Source organism: Schistocerca piceifrons, chromosome 3 (assembly GCF_021461385.2).
Source record: "Schistocerca piceifrons isolate TAMUIC-IGC-003096 chromosome 3, iqSchPice1.1, whole genome shotgun sequence".
Taxonomy (NCBI): domain Eukaryota; kingdom Metazoa; phylum Arthropoda; class Insecta; order Orthoptera; family Acrididae; genus Schistocerca; species Schistocerca piceifrons.
In genome coordinates, this window is record NC_060140.1 from 907,148,202 (window position 1) to 907,166,625 (window position 18,424).

Sequence of the window (18,424 nt, forward strand, 5' to 3'; positions counted from 1 at the left end):
TCAGACTTCAAGAAGAATATAATAATTCCAATCCCAAAGAAAGCAGGTGTTGACAGATGTGAAAATTACCGAACTATCAGTTTAATAAGTCACAGCTGCAAAATACTAACGCGAATTCTTTACAGACGAATGGAAAAACTGGTAAAAGCCGAGCACGGGGAAGATCAGTTTGGATTCCGTAGAAATGTTGGACACGTGAGGCAATACTGATCCTACGACTTACGTTAGAAGAAAGATTAAGAAAATGCAAACCTACGTTTCTAGCATTTGTAGAGTTAGAGAAAGCTTTTGACAATGTTGACTGGAATACTCTCTTTCAAATTCTGAAGGTGGCAGGGGTAAAATACAGGGAGCGAGAGGCTATTTACAATTTGTACAGAACCCAGATGGCAGTTATAAGAGTCGAGGGGCATGAAAGGGAAACAGTGGTTGGGAAGGGAGTGAGAAAGGGTTGTAGCCTCTCCCCGATGCTATTTAATCCGTATATTGAGCAAGCAGTAAAGGGAACAAAAGAAAAGTTCGGAGTATGTATTAAAATCCATGGAGAAGAAATAAAAACTTTGAGGTTCGCCGATGACATTGTAATTCTGTCAGAGACAGCAAACGACTTGGAAGAGCAGTTGAACGGAATGGACAGTGTCTTCAAAGGAGGGTATAAGGTGAACATCAACAAAAGCAAAACGAGGATAATGGAATGTGGTTGAATTAAGTCGGGTGATGCTGAGGGAATTAGTTTAGGAAAAGAAACACTTCAATTAGTAAAGGAGTTTTGCTGTTTGGGGAGCAAAATAACTGATGATGGTCGAAGTAGAGAGGATATAAAATGTAGACTGGCAATGGCAAGGAAAGCGTTTCTGAAGAAGAGAAATTTGTTAACATCGAGTATAGATTTAAGTCTCAGGAAGTCGTTTCTGAAAGTATTTGTATGGAGTGTAGCCGTGTATGGAAGTGAAACATTGACAATAAATAGTTTGGACAAGAAGAGAATAGAAGCTTCGAAATGTGGTGCTACAGAAGAATGCTGAAGATTAGATGGGTAGATCACATAACAAATGAGGAGGTATTGAATAGAATTGGGAAGAAGAGGAGTTTGAGGCACAACTTGACTAGAAGAAGGGATCGGTTGGTAGGACATGTTGTGAGGCATCAAGGGATCACCAATTTAGTACTGGAGGACAGCGTGGAGGGTAAAAATCGTAGAGGGAGACCAAGAGATGAATACACTAAGCAGATTCAGAAGGATGTAGGCTGCAATAGGTACTGGGAGATGAAGAAGCTTGCACAGGATAGAGTAGCATGGAGAGCTCCATCAAACCAGTCTCAAGACTGAAGACCACAACAGCAACATGGTATTTATTGATTATATTATTGTACTGTGTGTTGAAGAGCAGAAATCCACAAATTTACGAGTGCTTCCATAAGTCAATACACGTTCAAATGAATGTCCGGAAATGCTTCATTCGTCAAATACACGCCATATTTGGCATTCAAGCGTCTATGGCTAGGAAAGTGAAATTGATGTAGCGTTATTTCACCGTAATTGCGATTTCATTAAATATTAAAAAGTATGAATGTATCTGATGCTAGAAATATTAACATTTTAAAGAGAATAGTTTTTATATAGGAAAACAGCGATCTGTAATTATTGTAAATAAACTGGAAGCAGTCTTGCTCGCTTAAGTTTTTTAATGGTGACCGGTTTCGATCTTTTTATCAGATCATCTTCGGACCATGAATGTCTGCCGGAGGTACAGTACACCAGCCACAAAGAAGAGGATTGCCATGCGCCATCGCCTCCGGCAGACATTCATGGTCCGAAGATGATCTGATAAAAAGATCGAAACCGGTCACCATTAAAAAACTTAAGCGGGCAAGACTGCTTCCAGTTTATCTAGAAATATTAGGTTCACAACCAGTCTGTCTTTAACACTAATGGATTTACGCATAACAGTACACAGATTGACAATTTCGAGTCCAGTTATAAGGATTATTTCTTCCATCTCCATCGTTGCCATTCTCGTAGAATTCAGATATTGATGTGGATTTTCTATCGCAAGCTCTATAGTGAGATTGCTGCACGCTGCAAAACCGTCCCGCCGCTAATATGCTCTCTCATCCAACACGAACACGTTCGTTTACTTTAGTTCTTAGCCACCAGAAGTATCGAAACTGCAGCTGCAGCCCGACGCTCTTCCATCACAACCTCTCCCTTCACGCACAGAACTAACAGAAAAATCTCACGGAGAGTGATTTGTCTGCACTCGCAGACACTCTTAACGTGTGTGTAAAAACTTTCGATATCTGCCCTCGCAAGACTCTCGGACACTTACAGAAAGTAAAGGAACTATCAGGCAGTAACTTTTACATTTACTTTACTTTACATGCCTGCTCTATGAGCCTCTTCCACTTCTGCCTGTCCAATGCGGTGTTTGTCCAGTTGCTGTTGCTGTCCATCCTAGCCGTGTCCTCCCGAATGTTATCCCGCCATCTGATTCTGGGTCTCCCTCTTCCTCTCGTCCCATCTATTGTCCTGCTGAATGCCATTCTAGGTAGCCTATTCTCTGTCATTCTTGCTATATGGCTGCCCAATTCAACCTTCTCCTCTTGAGCACTTCGACGATGTTACGGTGTTTGTACAGTCCTCTTAATTCTTCATTTCTTCTTATTCTCCATTCCATGTTATTGTCGTTGTATACAGGTCCGAAAATTTTCCTTAGTACTTTTCTTTGGAATATTAACCGTTTTTCTTTATCTTTCTTTCTAAATATTAATGTTTCACATCCATATAAGATCGCAAGTATAATGGTTGATTGATATAAGTGGATTTTGAAGTTACTGCTAAGTGATCTTTTTCTTAGAATTTTGATGAAACTAAAAAGTGTCTTGTTTGCTTTTGATAACCAGGCATCTATTTCTATATCAGTTCTGTTGTTATTACTAAAAAGACTTCCTAGGTACTTGAAGTGGTCAACAGTCTTGAAATGGAATCCATCTACAGTCAGACGTGCATCTTTTATGGTTTTCTTACTTATGGGCAGGTATTCTGTCTTTTCTTCATTAACATGTAATCCTGTTTTCTCAGCAATTTTGTAGTAATTTTGCATCATTCAGGCAGTAACTATTAGCGAAAATTCGCCTCTAGTGTAAATAATTTTGCGAGTACTGCCTGAGAGTACCACACTGTCTGCCAGCAAAAAACTCTCATGTGTATCCCAGATACAAGGCTGCAGGAATAAACGCACGGCCGTACGTGCTCAACGTGACAGGGCGCGGTTTACTTCTTGGGGGTAGGATAACCTTATGATGTAGCAAAAAAATGCAAAGCAATACATGGCGCGGTATTGACCTTCACTTACGATGAAGAAGGTACAGCCATTAAAGTAACCTCTGGCGTGCCACAGGGGAGTGTTATGGCACCATTGCTTTTCACAATATATATAAATGACCTAGTAGATAGTGTCGGAAGTTCCATGCGGCTTTTCGCGTATGATGCTGTAGTATACAGAGAAGTTGTAGCATTAGAAAATTGCAGCGAAATGCAGGAAGATCTGCAGCGGATAGGCACTTGGTGCAGAGAGTGGCAACTGAACCTTAACATAGGCAAATGTAATGAATTGCGAATACATAAAAAGAAGGATCCTTTATTGTATGATTATGTGATAGTGGAACAAACCGTGGTAGCAGTTACTTCTGTAAAATATCTGGGAGTATGCCTACAGAACGATTTGAAGTGGAATGACCAAATAAAATTAATTGTTGGTAAGGCGGGTGCCAGGTTGAGATTCATTGGGAGAGTCCTTAGAAAATGCAGTCCATCAACAAAGGAGGTGGCTTACAAAACACTCGTTCGACCTATACTTGAGTATTGCTCATCAGTGTGGGATCCCTACCTGGTCGGATTGACGGAGGAGATAGAGAAAATCCAAAGAAGAACGGCACGTTTCGTCACAAGGTTATTTGGTAAGCGTGATAGCGTTACGGAGATGTTTAGCAAACTCAAGTGGCAGATTCTGCAAGAGATGCCCTCTGCATCTCGGTGTAGCTTGCTGTCCAGGTTTCGAGAGGGTGCGTTTCTGGATGAGGTATCGAATATGTTGCTTCCCCCTACTTATACCTCCCGAGAAGATCTATCTATATCCGAATCCCGCTCTAGCTACTGCCGGGTCTGGGTGCTGACGAGCCCTCTCCATTTGGCTCGGTCCTCCCACCACTTTTCTTCCTCCACTTGCTGCCAGGTCACACCTCTCCTTTCAACAGATATTCTCACTCCCATTTTCCACCGTTTCTTGGGCGCCCTCGAGGTCTTTTCCCATCCATCTTTAGTTCTTCCATAATTTTGGGGAGTCTCTGCCCACGCATCCTCTTAACATGCCCATACCATCTTAATCTCTTTCTTTCAATTTCTTCTCTCATACTTTCTTGTTTGAGGTCCTTTCTAATCTCTACATTCCTTACTCTGTCCATTCTTGTTTTTCCCTTAATTGCTCTGAGAAATTTCGTTTCCTCTAATTGCAGTCTGCTCCAGTCCCTTTCTGTCATTGTCCATGTTTCTCCACCATAGGTGACAATAGGGATGTAATAATTCTTATACATAAAGAGTTTTGCTCTTTCTGAAACTTCATTATTCCAAATCAGATGTTTTATTGTTTGGTAGAAATTGCCTCCCTTCTGTAACCTCCTATTAATTTCGTTAGTTATTCTTCCATCCCTAGATATTTCACTCCCTAAATAAGTGAAACTTTTTACCACTTTGTGGGGTTCTCCATTCAAGGTAATATTTCCGTTGATTCCTTTCTCTCTTCCAAATACCATTACTTCACTCTTATCTTTATTTATTTTTAATCCATACCTTTTCATTATTTCCTTCCACGCATCAAGCTGTAACTGTACATCTACCTCTTTATCACCCCATATTACCATATCATCTGCAAAAATCATCTTTTTGTCTTTTCCTTTTACTATATCTTTAACTGCCCTGTTCAGTCCCTCCATCACAACATTAAAAAGCGCAGGAGATAGAATACTTCCTTGCTTAAATCCTTGTCTTATTTCGAAGTACTCAGAGTTCCCCAATGGAGTTCAAATTCTACAATTGCTTCCTATGTACATTGTCTTTTTAACATTAATGTATCCATCTTCTACATCTATCTTTTTCAGTTCTTCCCAGAGTCTTTCCCTGTCAACTGAGTCATATGCCTTTTCTATGTTTATAAAAACCATTATCACCCTTTTGTTATACTCCCAACTTTTTTCCATCAGTTGACGGATGGAAAATATCAGGTCGATCGTGCTCCTTCCTTTTCTAAACCGAGAAGATTACGAATGTAAAATTGGAGAGATCCGAGCGAGCACGGAGGCTTTCCGGCAGTCGTTCTTCCCGCGAACTATACGCGACTGGAACAGGAAAGGGAGGTAATGACCGTGGCACGTAAAGTGCCTTCCGCCACACACCGTTGGGTGGCTTGCGGAGTATAAATGTACATGTAGATGTAGATGTAGATGTACTCATGCTGGCAGCACCTGAAACCTAGGGAGGTGGACAGACGAGGCGGGATTCTGCCTCTGAGGAGGGAGCGACTCCTCCCAGAGAGGAACTGGGCTGCGGCGACGGCTGTGCAGCTGCAGCCGCGACAGAAATAGCTCCCTCCTCTCTTCTCCTCTCCTCTCCCCTCACAGCAGGGCTGAGCGGGCAGGAGAGCCTGGGGGAGGGGCAGTCTCCTCGCGTACCGCGAAGACGATGCGCGCGCTGCCCGCTACACAGCAGGTAACAACCAGCTCTCCAGCCAGGGTCCAGCGTGCTGCCTCTGCGATCGCACCCACCCACCACAGGCTCCATACACACATCCAAATTACTGTGGCAGCAGCAGCCAGACGGCCGGAATGTCGGCGCTGAATGGTTACTGATACACTCGTGTGAATCTGGCGGTTGAGGGATACGTTATAGCAATCATCCTCTGAGTTGGAAATGTTTGGTCACTCGCGACGTTGGGACATCTCTGCGAGACGCGAACGAAGAACTAAATTAAAGTGGTGTACAGCTAGGAAGTCACTCAGGCCGTGTTCGAAGTTCCGCCGGCGATGGACTAAAAATGTCGCCGGCTGAACTGACGCTGGCTGACTGAAATACACAGCCGCCGATCTTTTCGTACCTGAAAGATATCTTGTGCGAGATCTGATTAGGAGTCCAACCTACCTTATCGGCCGACACTTCCGAAATCGGACCGTGTTTGGTGGAATTCAAATCTGTTTGTTTTCTTCGACAGATTCGAGCAACATCCGCTTCCGGCATCAGAAGGTTTGCGAAAAACGTGGTGTTGTGAAACATTATTTACCAAATAAGAGTAGGCTAAATGAATTTCTGGAGTTTTGCTTAATAAATGATTCAGTTTTCATGCAAAAAAAAATGCTACTGTTCTTTTACTTCGTGCGTCGTAATAAAAGGCATTCACCTAGAAACATGATTATTTTACACATTGTATAGAAATACCTTAATTTCGTAACGTACCATTTTGTCATTGTCACTATGAAAATTCGCCATTCATCAAGCAAGCGAACTTGAGTCACTAATGTTGCATTGAAAAATATCAGCGCTTTCTTATTTATATTTATTAAATTTTAGACTATATGTATGCAATTTCGTACGAAATTTAGCTGTTTATGCGTAATAGTTTCAGAATTTGAAATGGCATTTATAGTTGTCCGTGCTTATTGCTTATAGGATGTGATGTAGAAGCGTTAACACGTGAACAATACACCGTTTCTTTCTTCAGCAAGGTGTGTTCAAAGAATTAATCCGGTTATACGAATAGGTTAGAAAACAGCACATGTTTCTCCGGAAACAATAATTCCACTTATTTGAATTCGTCGTCTTTGTGATAAAAGGAACTGCAGTATAGTACTTGTTTCAAACTACAGAATTTCTGAGGCATTCGTTCCACAAACAAATAAGAATTACAGTCCGACGAAATGTGACCAAGTTGCTGGATGATTTTATCAGCCGACGTTTGGTGATCGTAGCCTTACGGCAAACATCCGCGGAATTACTTGTTTGTGTCTCTCACGCCATTAGTACGCATACGCGTGATATGAGATGTACCCGAAGGGAGCTGAATAAGTCATTTAGTGGCTAAGCAGTCTGAACTAGAGGAGTTAATTTCGTTCGTAAATGAAAGTGTGAGTGTTGTTGCTTCATTGTAACTGCTTGGTGTGTACGTCTAAAGTGTGGTGTTTCTGTTGGTGATAGAGCGAGAGAGAGAGAGACAGAGAGAGAGAGAGAGAGAGAGACAGAGGGAGAGAGAGGGAGCGTGGGATATAAAAAGGATAAAACTCGGTGCTGGCACGTAAACCTCTGCTCTCTAATAGCACCAAGAGAGGCGCAGAGATAAACATCGCTGCCCGATCAACAGGAGGCCATACCCTCACTCTACGGGAAGCTGTCATTACGTTTACTTACACTCTGTAGCGCGTGGCCGACGCTCCTTCGAACCAATGTTTGCGTTTTTGTGTGCTGCTCCATTTGCCTATTGAGCAAGGGAAAAACAATTGTCTACACGTTTTGCTACGGATCCTAAACTCTCTTGTCTTAAAAAATGTTCAAATGTGTGTGAAATCTGATGGGACTAAGGTCATCAGTCCCTAATCTTACACACTACTTAACCTAAAGTATCCTAATGACAAACACACATACCCATGCCCGAGGGAGGACTCGAACCTCCGCCGGGACCAGCCGCACAGTCCATGACTGTAGCGCCTTAGACCGCTTGGCTCTTGTCTTACTTTTATGATCCTTGGGTGAAATAAATATCTCATGCCGTCGGTAGATTTGTTGCGCTTTAGATGCAAATGAAAGAAAAAGAATAAATAAAAAGAAGCGATTATAGCGTCCTCATTTTTCCATTGGTAGCGTGGGAACCACGGAATACACATCGAAAGTCGACCTTTCCAATTGCATACTACTCCACTCACTCATTAATTTTCTACTTTCGTCTTTGCCAGTAAAGAATCGAGCCCATTTATTCTAGGCTCGAGTCTCTGAGTAGTTTCTATAGCAAATTAATACCTTCATCTACTACCAATAGGTTTCTTACAATAAAGCGATTTTCTTTTGTTAAAGGAGTAAATTAACCTTACTCTAACAACAAATACAAGTATATTTAATACTGTATGAATGGTGAAGTAGTGGGTCTTCCAGTATAATGTTTATGTTTTTACTGTGCGTAGGTTTTGATGATATAAGGAAGAAAGTGGCTCGTGGTCAGCATTTCCACTCATAAACGTGAGTGTCGTCATTAAGTCAAAAATACGGTAATAACCCGTCCTCGGTTTGAACCCTGACAATGACAGTTTTAGCAAATAACCTATTTGGTATTAAGCGGCAGAAATTTCAAAATAAGCCACCCCCTCCCTCCCATCCCACAGCTCTTTTAAGAAATAAAGTGGCGGTGAAATTTTTCATCTCCTCATTAAGGAAATTCAGGGACCTGAGGGTGCAATGAAATAGAAGTTCCTTTTTTAAATTAATTCTGTTTTATTTCAGAAATAGATCAGCCACTTCAGTGCATCCAGATGTGTTGCATCATCTCACTAGTTGAGCCAAAAGAATAGGACGGAAGGTTTCCGTTCTTTGCCCCCCTCCCCCCCCAACCATCCACCCAGCACACTTGTTAAAAAAGCTGAGAGAAATATATTTTGAAATTTCCGTAATTTAATAAGAAATTACCGTTGTCGCAGCCAGAACCCGGGAAGAAGCTTAACATTCGGGTCGACCGATGAATTTCCGTTTATCACTTTTTGGAACAATTACATAATTAGTGAAAGGTACGAGCTTGAGATTTATAACGACAGTTAAGGTCACTGGGGCAAATGCGAACTTGAGTCAGTTACACATGTAGCGTCATCATAACATATTGCACCATCGCAACATGAATGCCTCTACATTATCAGTCGTTATGGTGGTGCATGAAGATTTAGACAAAACATGGCAGAAATCAAATCAGGATGGGTGAAGAACAACAATGGGTTCCAAATTTTGAAAAGTTGAATGGTATGGCGAATAGAAAATGATTTCTTTATGGGTTCTGAATCAGGTAAAACAAAATTTAATTTAACAACTGTCTCTCTTTTTGGGATATGGAAATTTTTTTAAGTATCTTAGAAGAAAATATGAAAAAATATTAAATACCTCAAGAGCTTCTCCTTTCCGCTTGTCCCTGGTTCCGTGATGCAGGACAGTCCTTTAAATAATTCGACTATAATACTTGATATGTCAGTACTCCCTTTTATTTTATAGTGAAATACTCTAACATTATTAGAATTTGGTGAGAAGTTTGTGGGGCGGCAGGTGGAATAGTGCAATAAATGTTTTGTATTTATGCTGTTTGCTGTTCTCAACACTGGCTCTCCAACTACAATATTGGCAACCAGAAAGTGATTAGCAAAACGTGAAGCCTGTAATTAGAATTCCTAGTGCCCACTTCATCTGAGAAATACATTTATAGCTCTGAGGAATTAGGAAATTGTCTGGGATTCATAATCAAAAACCATTCTCTCTAAAATGTTCACTATATTCTGAAAGTCACAGACCAAAAACAATCCTCACAATCCAACTACCAGAGCAGTTCAGAGTCTAATGTGCTGATGCAACTATAACTGTTCAAATTAAATGTTTAAGTGAATGCTCGCCATAATTTGATGATAATGTTCATCAAACGCCACGCTAATAATGGTAGAATGTCTGTCCTGCGGCGGCACGTGAAAATACGACATACGTAAACTAAAGATAGATCATTAATGTCATCCCAAAATTAACACTTCACTCGAAAACGATTTCATGGTTACGGGTATCCCGAGTAACTTATTACTGCATCCGAGGCTGCTCATATCAACGATACCGACGCGACGCGATTCCTGGCACAGGTGGTGCGCTAATCAGCGTCTGGAGAGAACTGGGGCCTTCCTTCTCTTGCGCAGCGTTCTTACATATAAAGCCGCGGTGCGGACGGCTAAGGGAATGCCTGATCAAATCTGCTCTCCCGACTAGCCGCTGGGCTAGTAATGCACCACTTTAAGTTATCGAATAAATCATTGCTTCCTTTGCTGATGGCCTATGAAGCTTTCAATTTAATTGTGCAATCAGCACACAAGTAAGTAATCATAATAAAAGTCTGACGTGGGTAAGTCAAATATTTTGGGCGAGAGAATTAATTTGGTTGGTTGGTTGGTTTTGGGGAAGGAGACCAGACAGCGTGGTCATCGGTCTCATCGGATTAGGGAAGGATGGGGAAGGAAGTCGGCCGTGCCCTTTCAGAGGAACCATCCCGGCATTTGCCTGGAGTGATTTAGGGAAATCACGGAAAACCTAAATCAGGATGGCCGGACGCGGGATTGAACCGTCGTCCTCCCGAATGCGAGTCCAGTGTCTTACCACTGCGCCACCTCGCTCGGTAGAATTAATTTAATTACACTACACGCAGTAGCTGAGCTCTGAACTTGCTCTTTGGAGATACGCTATAGCTATAGTTTTATAGTTATTCTGTTGAAACTTCTCACATTTTTATGATTATACCGGATCTCCCTACTACTTAAACTTAAACATCCTAGCTTTATTTATTCGCCTACTTAATCTATCTTGCTTCCTTAATTTCTAAGACAAAAAACCAGAAAATCATGAATTTCAACTAAAATTTTAATTTGTGAGATCCAGAATACTGTTTCTACTAAATGATTATGCAAAAGGAATCTAAATATAAATTTTTAAGTTTCTAGCTCTTTTCTGTTGCGCCAGTGATTTTTACAGAAAAACATCCAAATTTCGAAAATGGTTAAAGTTATTGAACTGATATCCAACACATATTGATTTTATATTACTCCGGACATGCTAGAAACGTTTCCTGCTATTTACTTCATTTTAAAGTATTGCGCAATATTTATGACGTCAGAGCTAGTTACAGCGGACTAGGCTGGCACACAATGGAAAGGACTGATGTGAATTTTATAAGGCGTGAGTAGGCTGCTTCGCTACAAGTTGTCTATAAGAGGCAGTCAAATGAAACCAAGAAAGACTGAAAAAAAGTAAACTGTTTATTATTTCAAAAATAATCGCCATAACTGCTAATAAAACATTTATCCTACAGTGAGACAAAACGGTCAATTGCTTCATGGAAAAATGCTTTCGGTTGCGTACAGACTCAGGTGTGCGCTTCTTCGTCCGAACCAAATCGACTGCCGCGAATGCCTTTCTTCCTGACTCTAAAAATACGGAAAAGCGCGTGGGGAGATATCGGAAGTGCGTGGAGGTTGTGTAAGGGCGTCCAACAGAAACTTCTGCAGCATAGTCGAATCCATTTTGCCAAAATGCGGGCCAAGGTTGTTTCGATTACGCTGCGGAAGCTTCGCTTGGAACCCTTACTCATCCTCCAAGCACTTCCGATATCTCCCCATGCGATATCCGTATTTTTGGAGTCCGGAAGAAAGGCGTTCGTCGCAGTCAATTTGGTTCGGACGACGATGAGCACGCCTGGGTACAATCCTAGTTCTGTAGGGAACGGCAAACATTTCTCCACGACTCGTTGCACGATAAATGTATTACCAGTTATGCCGATTACTTTGTACATAAAGAACAGTTTACTTACTTTTGTTCTACCTGTCTCGTATTCATTTGACTGCGCCTCAAAGGTGTAATTGCAAGAAGGGTGGTTTTAGTTGCATGTGACAAGGTAACAGCTTATCCAAGCACGTCACATTATTCATAGATTATTTAAATTTTTCTTTTTGTCCTTCACTGTTAACTCTAACTGACTTTAAAATTTTTTCTTATCTGTGGACCAATAAAAACCCTGCTCCCACTTTTTAGAAACAGAATGGGAAAATAAATCTTCGCCTCTCAAACTGGATGGTTTCTATCTCCAGTTAAGACTTCATTGTTCGCCGAAATCTTCCCTGGAGTTTCAGAATTAAGAAGTTCTTTTTCAGAGCGTGCAAAGTGTCTATTATTATACACAACTCCGAGTTTTTCTTTGTGCAGTCTCTTTTTGTTTGTAGGAGAATCTGCATAAAACACGTCATTAGTTCGATTGGAGGACTGCATCTAAATCATCAACAGCCCAAACGGCATACAACGTCCTATTCGATCTACCCACTCCTTGAGATTGGACGAACATGTAATAAAGCAGTACAGCAGACGTGTGGAGCCTAGATTCCTGTCTTGTTCCTCCGTCTCACAGAATGCGAGAAACAGACCTTTTTTTGCAGAAGGTGTAAATTAAATCTTCTTCCGGAAATGTAAAGGAATTATCTGCATTATTTTTACATTAACGAGATAGTGTTTTACATGAGTGTTAATAGCAGGTTGCTAGCTGGAAGTTCATTAGAACACAATACTCCACGAAAGCACTTCGAGAAGCGACAAAACACAGTACCACTTCACAGCAGTTCTTATAAGAACGGCAGACAGTTCTATGGCCACAACGCTAATGATCAGTGATGAACATGTGCAGCCCATGTACCCTACGACATGATGGCGTGAAGCTGCGAGAATTACGACAAAGTCATAAAATGGTGCCAACTGCGTATATTCGAACCTGACACTTAGCGAAAAAGTGTAATAGTAAATAACGGCTACGATTTGAAGTTTAAAGTCACTTTTGTATTCAGTGTCACCAAATTAACTTTCAAGACCTTTTTTTGAGTAACGTAAATTAAGCTATCGAATCCGTATTGGGAAATGTTACAGGGAAACACCAGTAGTAAAGAAAATGAATTGTCTCGTAGTTCCGCGAAAACGCGCGTGACGCATACAGATACGGGCCTCGCCGTGGCGACACACTGGCAGTGCCAAATGTTTTCACGTCCATTGTTCTCCCGCCACCACGACTACTTCTGCAGAAGTAACTCCCGAAGTCATCCAGCTGGCGGCAGCTGAAGGCTACAGCGCCTCTAAGAGTCTAGACCAACAGCACAGCACAAGAAGGCGCCAAAGGAGGAAGTATCATATACACTATGTGATCAAAAGTATCCGGATACCTGGTTGAAAATGAGTTACAAGTTCGTGCCGCCCTCCATCGATATTGCTCGAATTCAGTATGGTGTTGTCCCACGCTTATCCTTGATGACAGCTTCCACTCTCGCAGGCATACGATGAATCTGGTGCTGGAAGGCGGATGGCGGCCCATTCTTCACGGAGTGCTGCACTGAGGAGAAGTATCGATGTCGGCCGGTGAGGCCTGGCACTAAGTCAGTGTTCCAAAACATCCCAAACGTGTTCTATAGGATTCACGTCAGGACTCTGTACAGGCCGGTCCATTACAGGCATGTTACTGTCGTGTAAACACTCCGCCACAGGCCGTGCATTATGAACAGGTGCTCGTTCGTATTGAAAGATGCAGTTGCCATCCCCGAATTGCTCTTCAACAGTGGGAAGCAACAAGGTGCTTAAAACATCAGTGTAGGCCTGTGCTGTGATAGTGCCACGCAAAACAACAAGGGGTGCAAGCCCCCTCCATGAAAAACACGACCACACCCTAAAACCACCGCCTCCGAATTTTACTGTTAGCGCTACACACGCTGGTAGATGACGTTCACGGGCATTTGCCATACCCACACCCTGCCATCCGATAGCCATATTGTGTATCGTGATTCGTTACGCAATGTTTTTCCACTGTTCAGTCGCCCAATGTTTACGCTCCTTACACCAAGCGAGGCGTCGTTTGACATTTACCAGCGTGATGTGTGGCTTTTGAACAGCCGCTCGACCATGAAATTCAAGTTTTCTCACCTCCGGCCAAACTGCCATAGTACTTGCAGTGGATCCTGATGCAAATTGGAATTCATGTGTGATGATATGGATTAATTTATGTCTATTACACACGGTCTCTGTTAATCAACAGACGAGGTCGGCCTGTACGCTTTTGTGCTGTATGTTTTTCCACTTCACTATCACATCGGAAACAGTGAACCTAGGGATATTTAGAAGTGTGGAAATCTCGCGTGCAGACGTATGACACAAGTGACACCCAGTCACCTGACCACATTTGAAGTCCGTGAGTTCCGCGGAGTGCCCCATTCTGCTCTCTCACAATGTCTAATGTCTAATGAGGTCGCTAATATGGAGTACCTGGCAGTAGGTGGCAGTAAAATGCATCTAATATGAAAAACGTATAGCGTAGGTGGTCCTCAACAAACGTCAACTGCGGTTTGTTATAACAGGCTCTTTTGTCTCTTATCTGTTACTCTTTGTGTGATTACAAAGTACTAGCCGACTTCATGGACATTTATACCTATATTCTGCAAACCATGTTATGGTGTGTGACAGAGGGTACTTTGTACACCACTGTAACTCCTCTCCCCTCTTCCTCCCTTTCCTGTGTCAGCCGCTAATGGTGCGCAGGAGGAACGATAGTTGGTAAGCTTTTGCCCTCTCTGTGTAATTTTGCCTTCATGGTCTTTGCTCGAGATATACGTAGAAAGAAGTAAATAATTAGCTGACTCTTTTAGCAATTACAGGCTCTCGGAATTTTAACAGTGAAGACTTTGTGATGCACAATGCCTCTCTAATAGCGTCTGGAGATGGACGAGCGTCTCAGTGACGCTTTTGTCCATACTAAACGAATCTGTGACGAAACTCAATGCTCCTCTTTGGAACTTCTCTATTTACTTTACTAATCCTATCTGGTAAGGGTTCCAGACTGACGAACAATACTCGAGTATCGATGGAACAAGTTTCGTAATCTACCTCTGTCGTGAGTGAACTACACTTTCTGACACTTTTCACAATGAATTTCAGTCTGGCATCCACCTTTTCTACGATTACTTTTAAGTGGTCGTTCAAATTTAAATCGCTCTGCACACATATTCGCAGACAATTCTTGAACATTTCTCGTGAAGAACTTTGGTTTTTATTAGTACTTTAAAATGAACATAATCAGTCTAGACCGCAAGGAAACTTTATTTTTGTGGATACGGTTTCGATCAGTTACTGACCATCTTCAGACCTCATACCACGTTGGTAGGATTGATTTCTTGATTTATATCAATTTTTCTGATTGGAAGTCAATTGTACTATTTATACTAGAAAAACATTTTATCTACCTCATCAATAAATTGAGATATGTAGGAATAATCGTAGGCGGAGGCGGTGAATGGAGCAGGCGTTACGGACTCCACGAAGGTCAATTGTTTCGTATGAGATCTGAAGATGATCAGTAACTGACCGAAACCGGTAACCACACAAATAAAGGTTTCTTGCGGTCTAGACTGTTTACATCATATTAAAAAATTCGTCGAAACAAGGCCCCGTGAGTAGACAACATTCCATTAGAACTACTGACGGCCTTGGGAGAGCCATTCCTGACAAAACTCTACCATCTGGTGAGCAAGATGTATGAGACAGGCGAAATACCCTCAGACTTCAAGAAGAATATAATAATTCCAATCCCAAAGAAAGCAGGTGCTGACAGATGTGAAAATTACCGAACTATCAGTTTAATAAGTCACGGTTCCAATATACTAACCCGAATCCTTTACAGACCAACGGAAAAACTGGTAGAAGCGAACCTCGGGGAAGATCAGTTTGGATTCAGTAGAAATATTGGAACACGTGAGGTAATACTGATCTTACGACTTATCTTAGAAGCAAGATTAAGGAAAGGCAAACATACGTTTCTAGCAATAGTAGACTTAGAGAAAGCTTTTGACAATGTTGACTGGAATACTCTCTTTCACACTCTGAAGGTGGCAGGGGTAAAATACAGGGAGCGAAAGGCTATTTACAATTTGTACAGAAACCAGATGGCAGTTATAAGAGTCGAGGGACATGAAAGGGAAGCAGTGGTTGGGAAGGGAGTGAGACAGGGTTGTAGCCTATCCCCGATGTTATTCAATCTGTATATTGAGCAAGCAATAAAGGAAATAAAAGAAAAATTCGGAGTAGGTATTAAAATCCATGGAGAAGAAATAAAAACTTTGAGGTTCGCCGATGACACTGCAATTCTGTCAGAGACAGCAAAGGACTTAGCAGTTGAACGGAATGGGTAGTGTCTTGAAAGGAGGATATAAGATGAACATCAACAAAAGCAAAACGAGGATAATGGAATGGCTGATGCTGAAGGAATTAGATTAGGAAATGAGACACTTAAAGTAGTAAAGGAGTTTTGCTATTTGGGAAGCAAAATAACTGATGATGGTCGAAGTAGACTGGCAATGGCAAGGAAAGCGTTTCTGAAGAAGAGAAATTTGTTAACATCGAGTATAGATTTAAGTATCAGGAAGTCGTTTCTGAAAGTATTTGTATGGAGTGTGGCCATGTATGGAAGTGAAACATGGACGATAACTAGTTTGGACAAGAAGAGAATAGAAGCTTTCGAAATGTTGTGCTACAGAAGAATGCTGAAGATTAGATGGGTAGATCATATAACTAATGAGGAGGTATTGAATAGGATTGGGGGGAAGAGAAGTTTGTGGTACAACTTGACTGGAAAAATTGATCGGTTGGTAGGACGTGTTCTGATCAAGGGATCACCAATTTAGTATTTGAGGGCAGCGTGGAGGGTAAAAATCGTAGAGGGAGACCAAGAGATGAATACACTAAACAGATTCAGAAGGATGTAGGTTGCAGTAGGTACTGGGAGATGAAGAAGCTTCCACAGGATACAGTAACATGGAGAGCTCCATCAAACCAGTCTTAGGACTGAAGACCACAACAACAACAAAAAATTCGCAGATATTTAACGGATGTGACTACTTCCAGCGAGTGATTGGCAATAGTGTAAATAAACGGTATCGGGTCCTGTCATTTCCTTACGTTGAGAGCCAAATGACAATCTCTGCACCAAGTGTACATGCCTTGCAGGTCTTCCTCAATTTCGTTACTATTTTCTAGCATTGCGACTTCTCTACACACAAGACCTACTTCCAGGAAGTGCCTCATGAAATTTCGGACGTTATCCACTGGGTCAGTCTCGTTGCAACCCTTGTTCACAGTACGAGCAGCCCTTAGCGGCTCGCCATCTCACAACTGTTCATGACGTCGCCTTTCCGGCTTAGATCTTTTTTAATATGTGACTTGTAAGTACTGTATCTTTTCCAGTCAGTACAAACTTTAATTTTATTAATGTACTATCTACCTAATATGTTTTAGAACAGTTAGTCTATTACGGAAGACGACGCTCATAGTAGCGTCGAAACCAGGTCAATTTTGACTTAATATTTGTGATCGAGGGCTTATTTGTTCCAACATAATTCTGACACGGTCACTGAACCTTAGCAGCTATGGTCAAAGGTTTATATATATATATATATATATATATATATATATATATATATATATATATATATATATAGAACAATAATGCTCCTGTAACACTTCTTTGGGGTGGTCCCGGAGTTGCTTTAGCGTTTGAAGATTTCTCTTTTGCGTTTGAAGATTTCTCTCCGTTAAGAATGGCATACTATGTTCCACTTCCAAGGGACTCTTTAGTGCAACCACAAATCTCGTCTGGTATTCCACACGCGCCTGTTTTGTTGATGAGGCGATAGTGCGGAACTGTATCGAACTTCCGGAAGTCAAGGATGACGGCATCAGCCTGGGCGCCCTTATCTGCTCGTGGAGGAACAGAGTGATCTGGGTTTCACACGATCGTTGTTTGTAGAATCCATGTTGATTCCTACAGGGGACGTCGTCTTAACATACAAGGATAACACATGTTTCAAAATTCTACAACAGATTACCGTCAGCGATATAGACACATAGTTGCGTGCGGTGGTTTGATGACCCTCCTTTAAAACAGGAATGATCCGCGTATTTTTCCAGTTACTTGAAACGCTTCATTCTCAATGTGACCCGCGCTGGACTGCTGTAATAAGCTCTTTCGCAATCCTTACCGCTTCAATATTCTGAGTCTGAAGTTCTTCCTCCATTCTCACATACGTTCGGTACGTGCACCGCCTGTATTGCAGCACATACGCTAAGTATTCCCGATACAGTCCTACCTTTCCAAGTAGGTTATATACAGTAGGTTCAGTCAGTTCGAGACTGAACTATGGTACGAAAAGACAAGTGACCCAGTTAGTCGAATAAATATGGAGCTACATAAACCGAAATTTTCTTTGCTAACTGCCTTTCATAGTAGTTGACGACTATCTGTTTCGAGGGCACAGGATCTGCGATAGTGTTTGTCGTTGTCTTTTGTCCCACGATACCCTTCTTGCAAGTTAGTTGTTGACCGAAAGAGGTGTTACGATACTCGAATATCCCCCTCCGCATTCACAATATTGCCTTATTTGACCCTGGCAGACATCATACTCTTCCCTAAACTCAAATCTGTCATAAACAGGGAAAGATTTCGAAGATTTTGCATCGATTCAACGGAATGCGACTGCAATTCTGGGCGACACTGAAGCTGAAGCTTTTGTCAAGGTGTTCCAGAGCTTT

At 41.7% G+C, this 18,424-nt stretch overlaps 1 protein-coding gene across 1 annotated transcript in view; it reads left to right on the forward strand.

The window, feature by feature from the left end:
• The first annotated feature begins 5,692 nt into the window (after nucleotides 1–5,692).
• Nucleotides 5,693–18,424, forward strand: part of LOC124787860 (serine/threonine-protein kinase meng-po) — a 324,368-nt gene continuing 311,636 nt past the window's right edge. The window contains exon 1 of the mRNA XM_047254823.1: nucleotides 5,693–5,764. The gene's annotated coding sequence lies outside the window, so the exon portion shown is untranslated. The remainder of the gene's footprint in view (nucleotides 5,765–18,424) is intronic.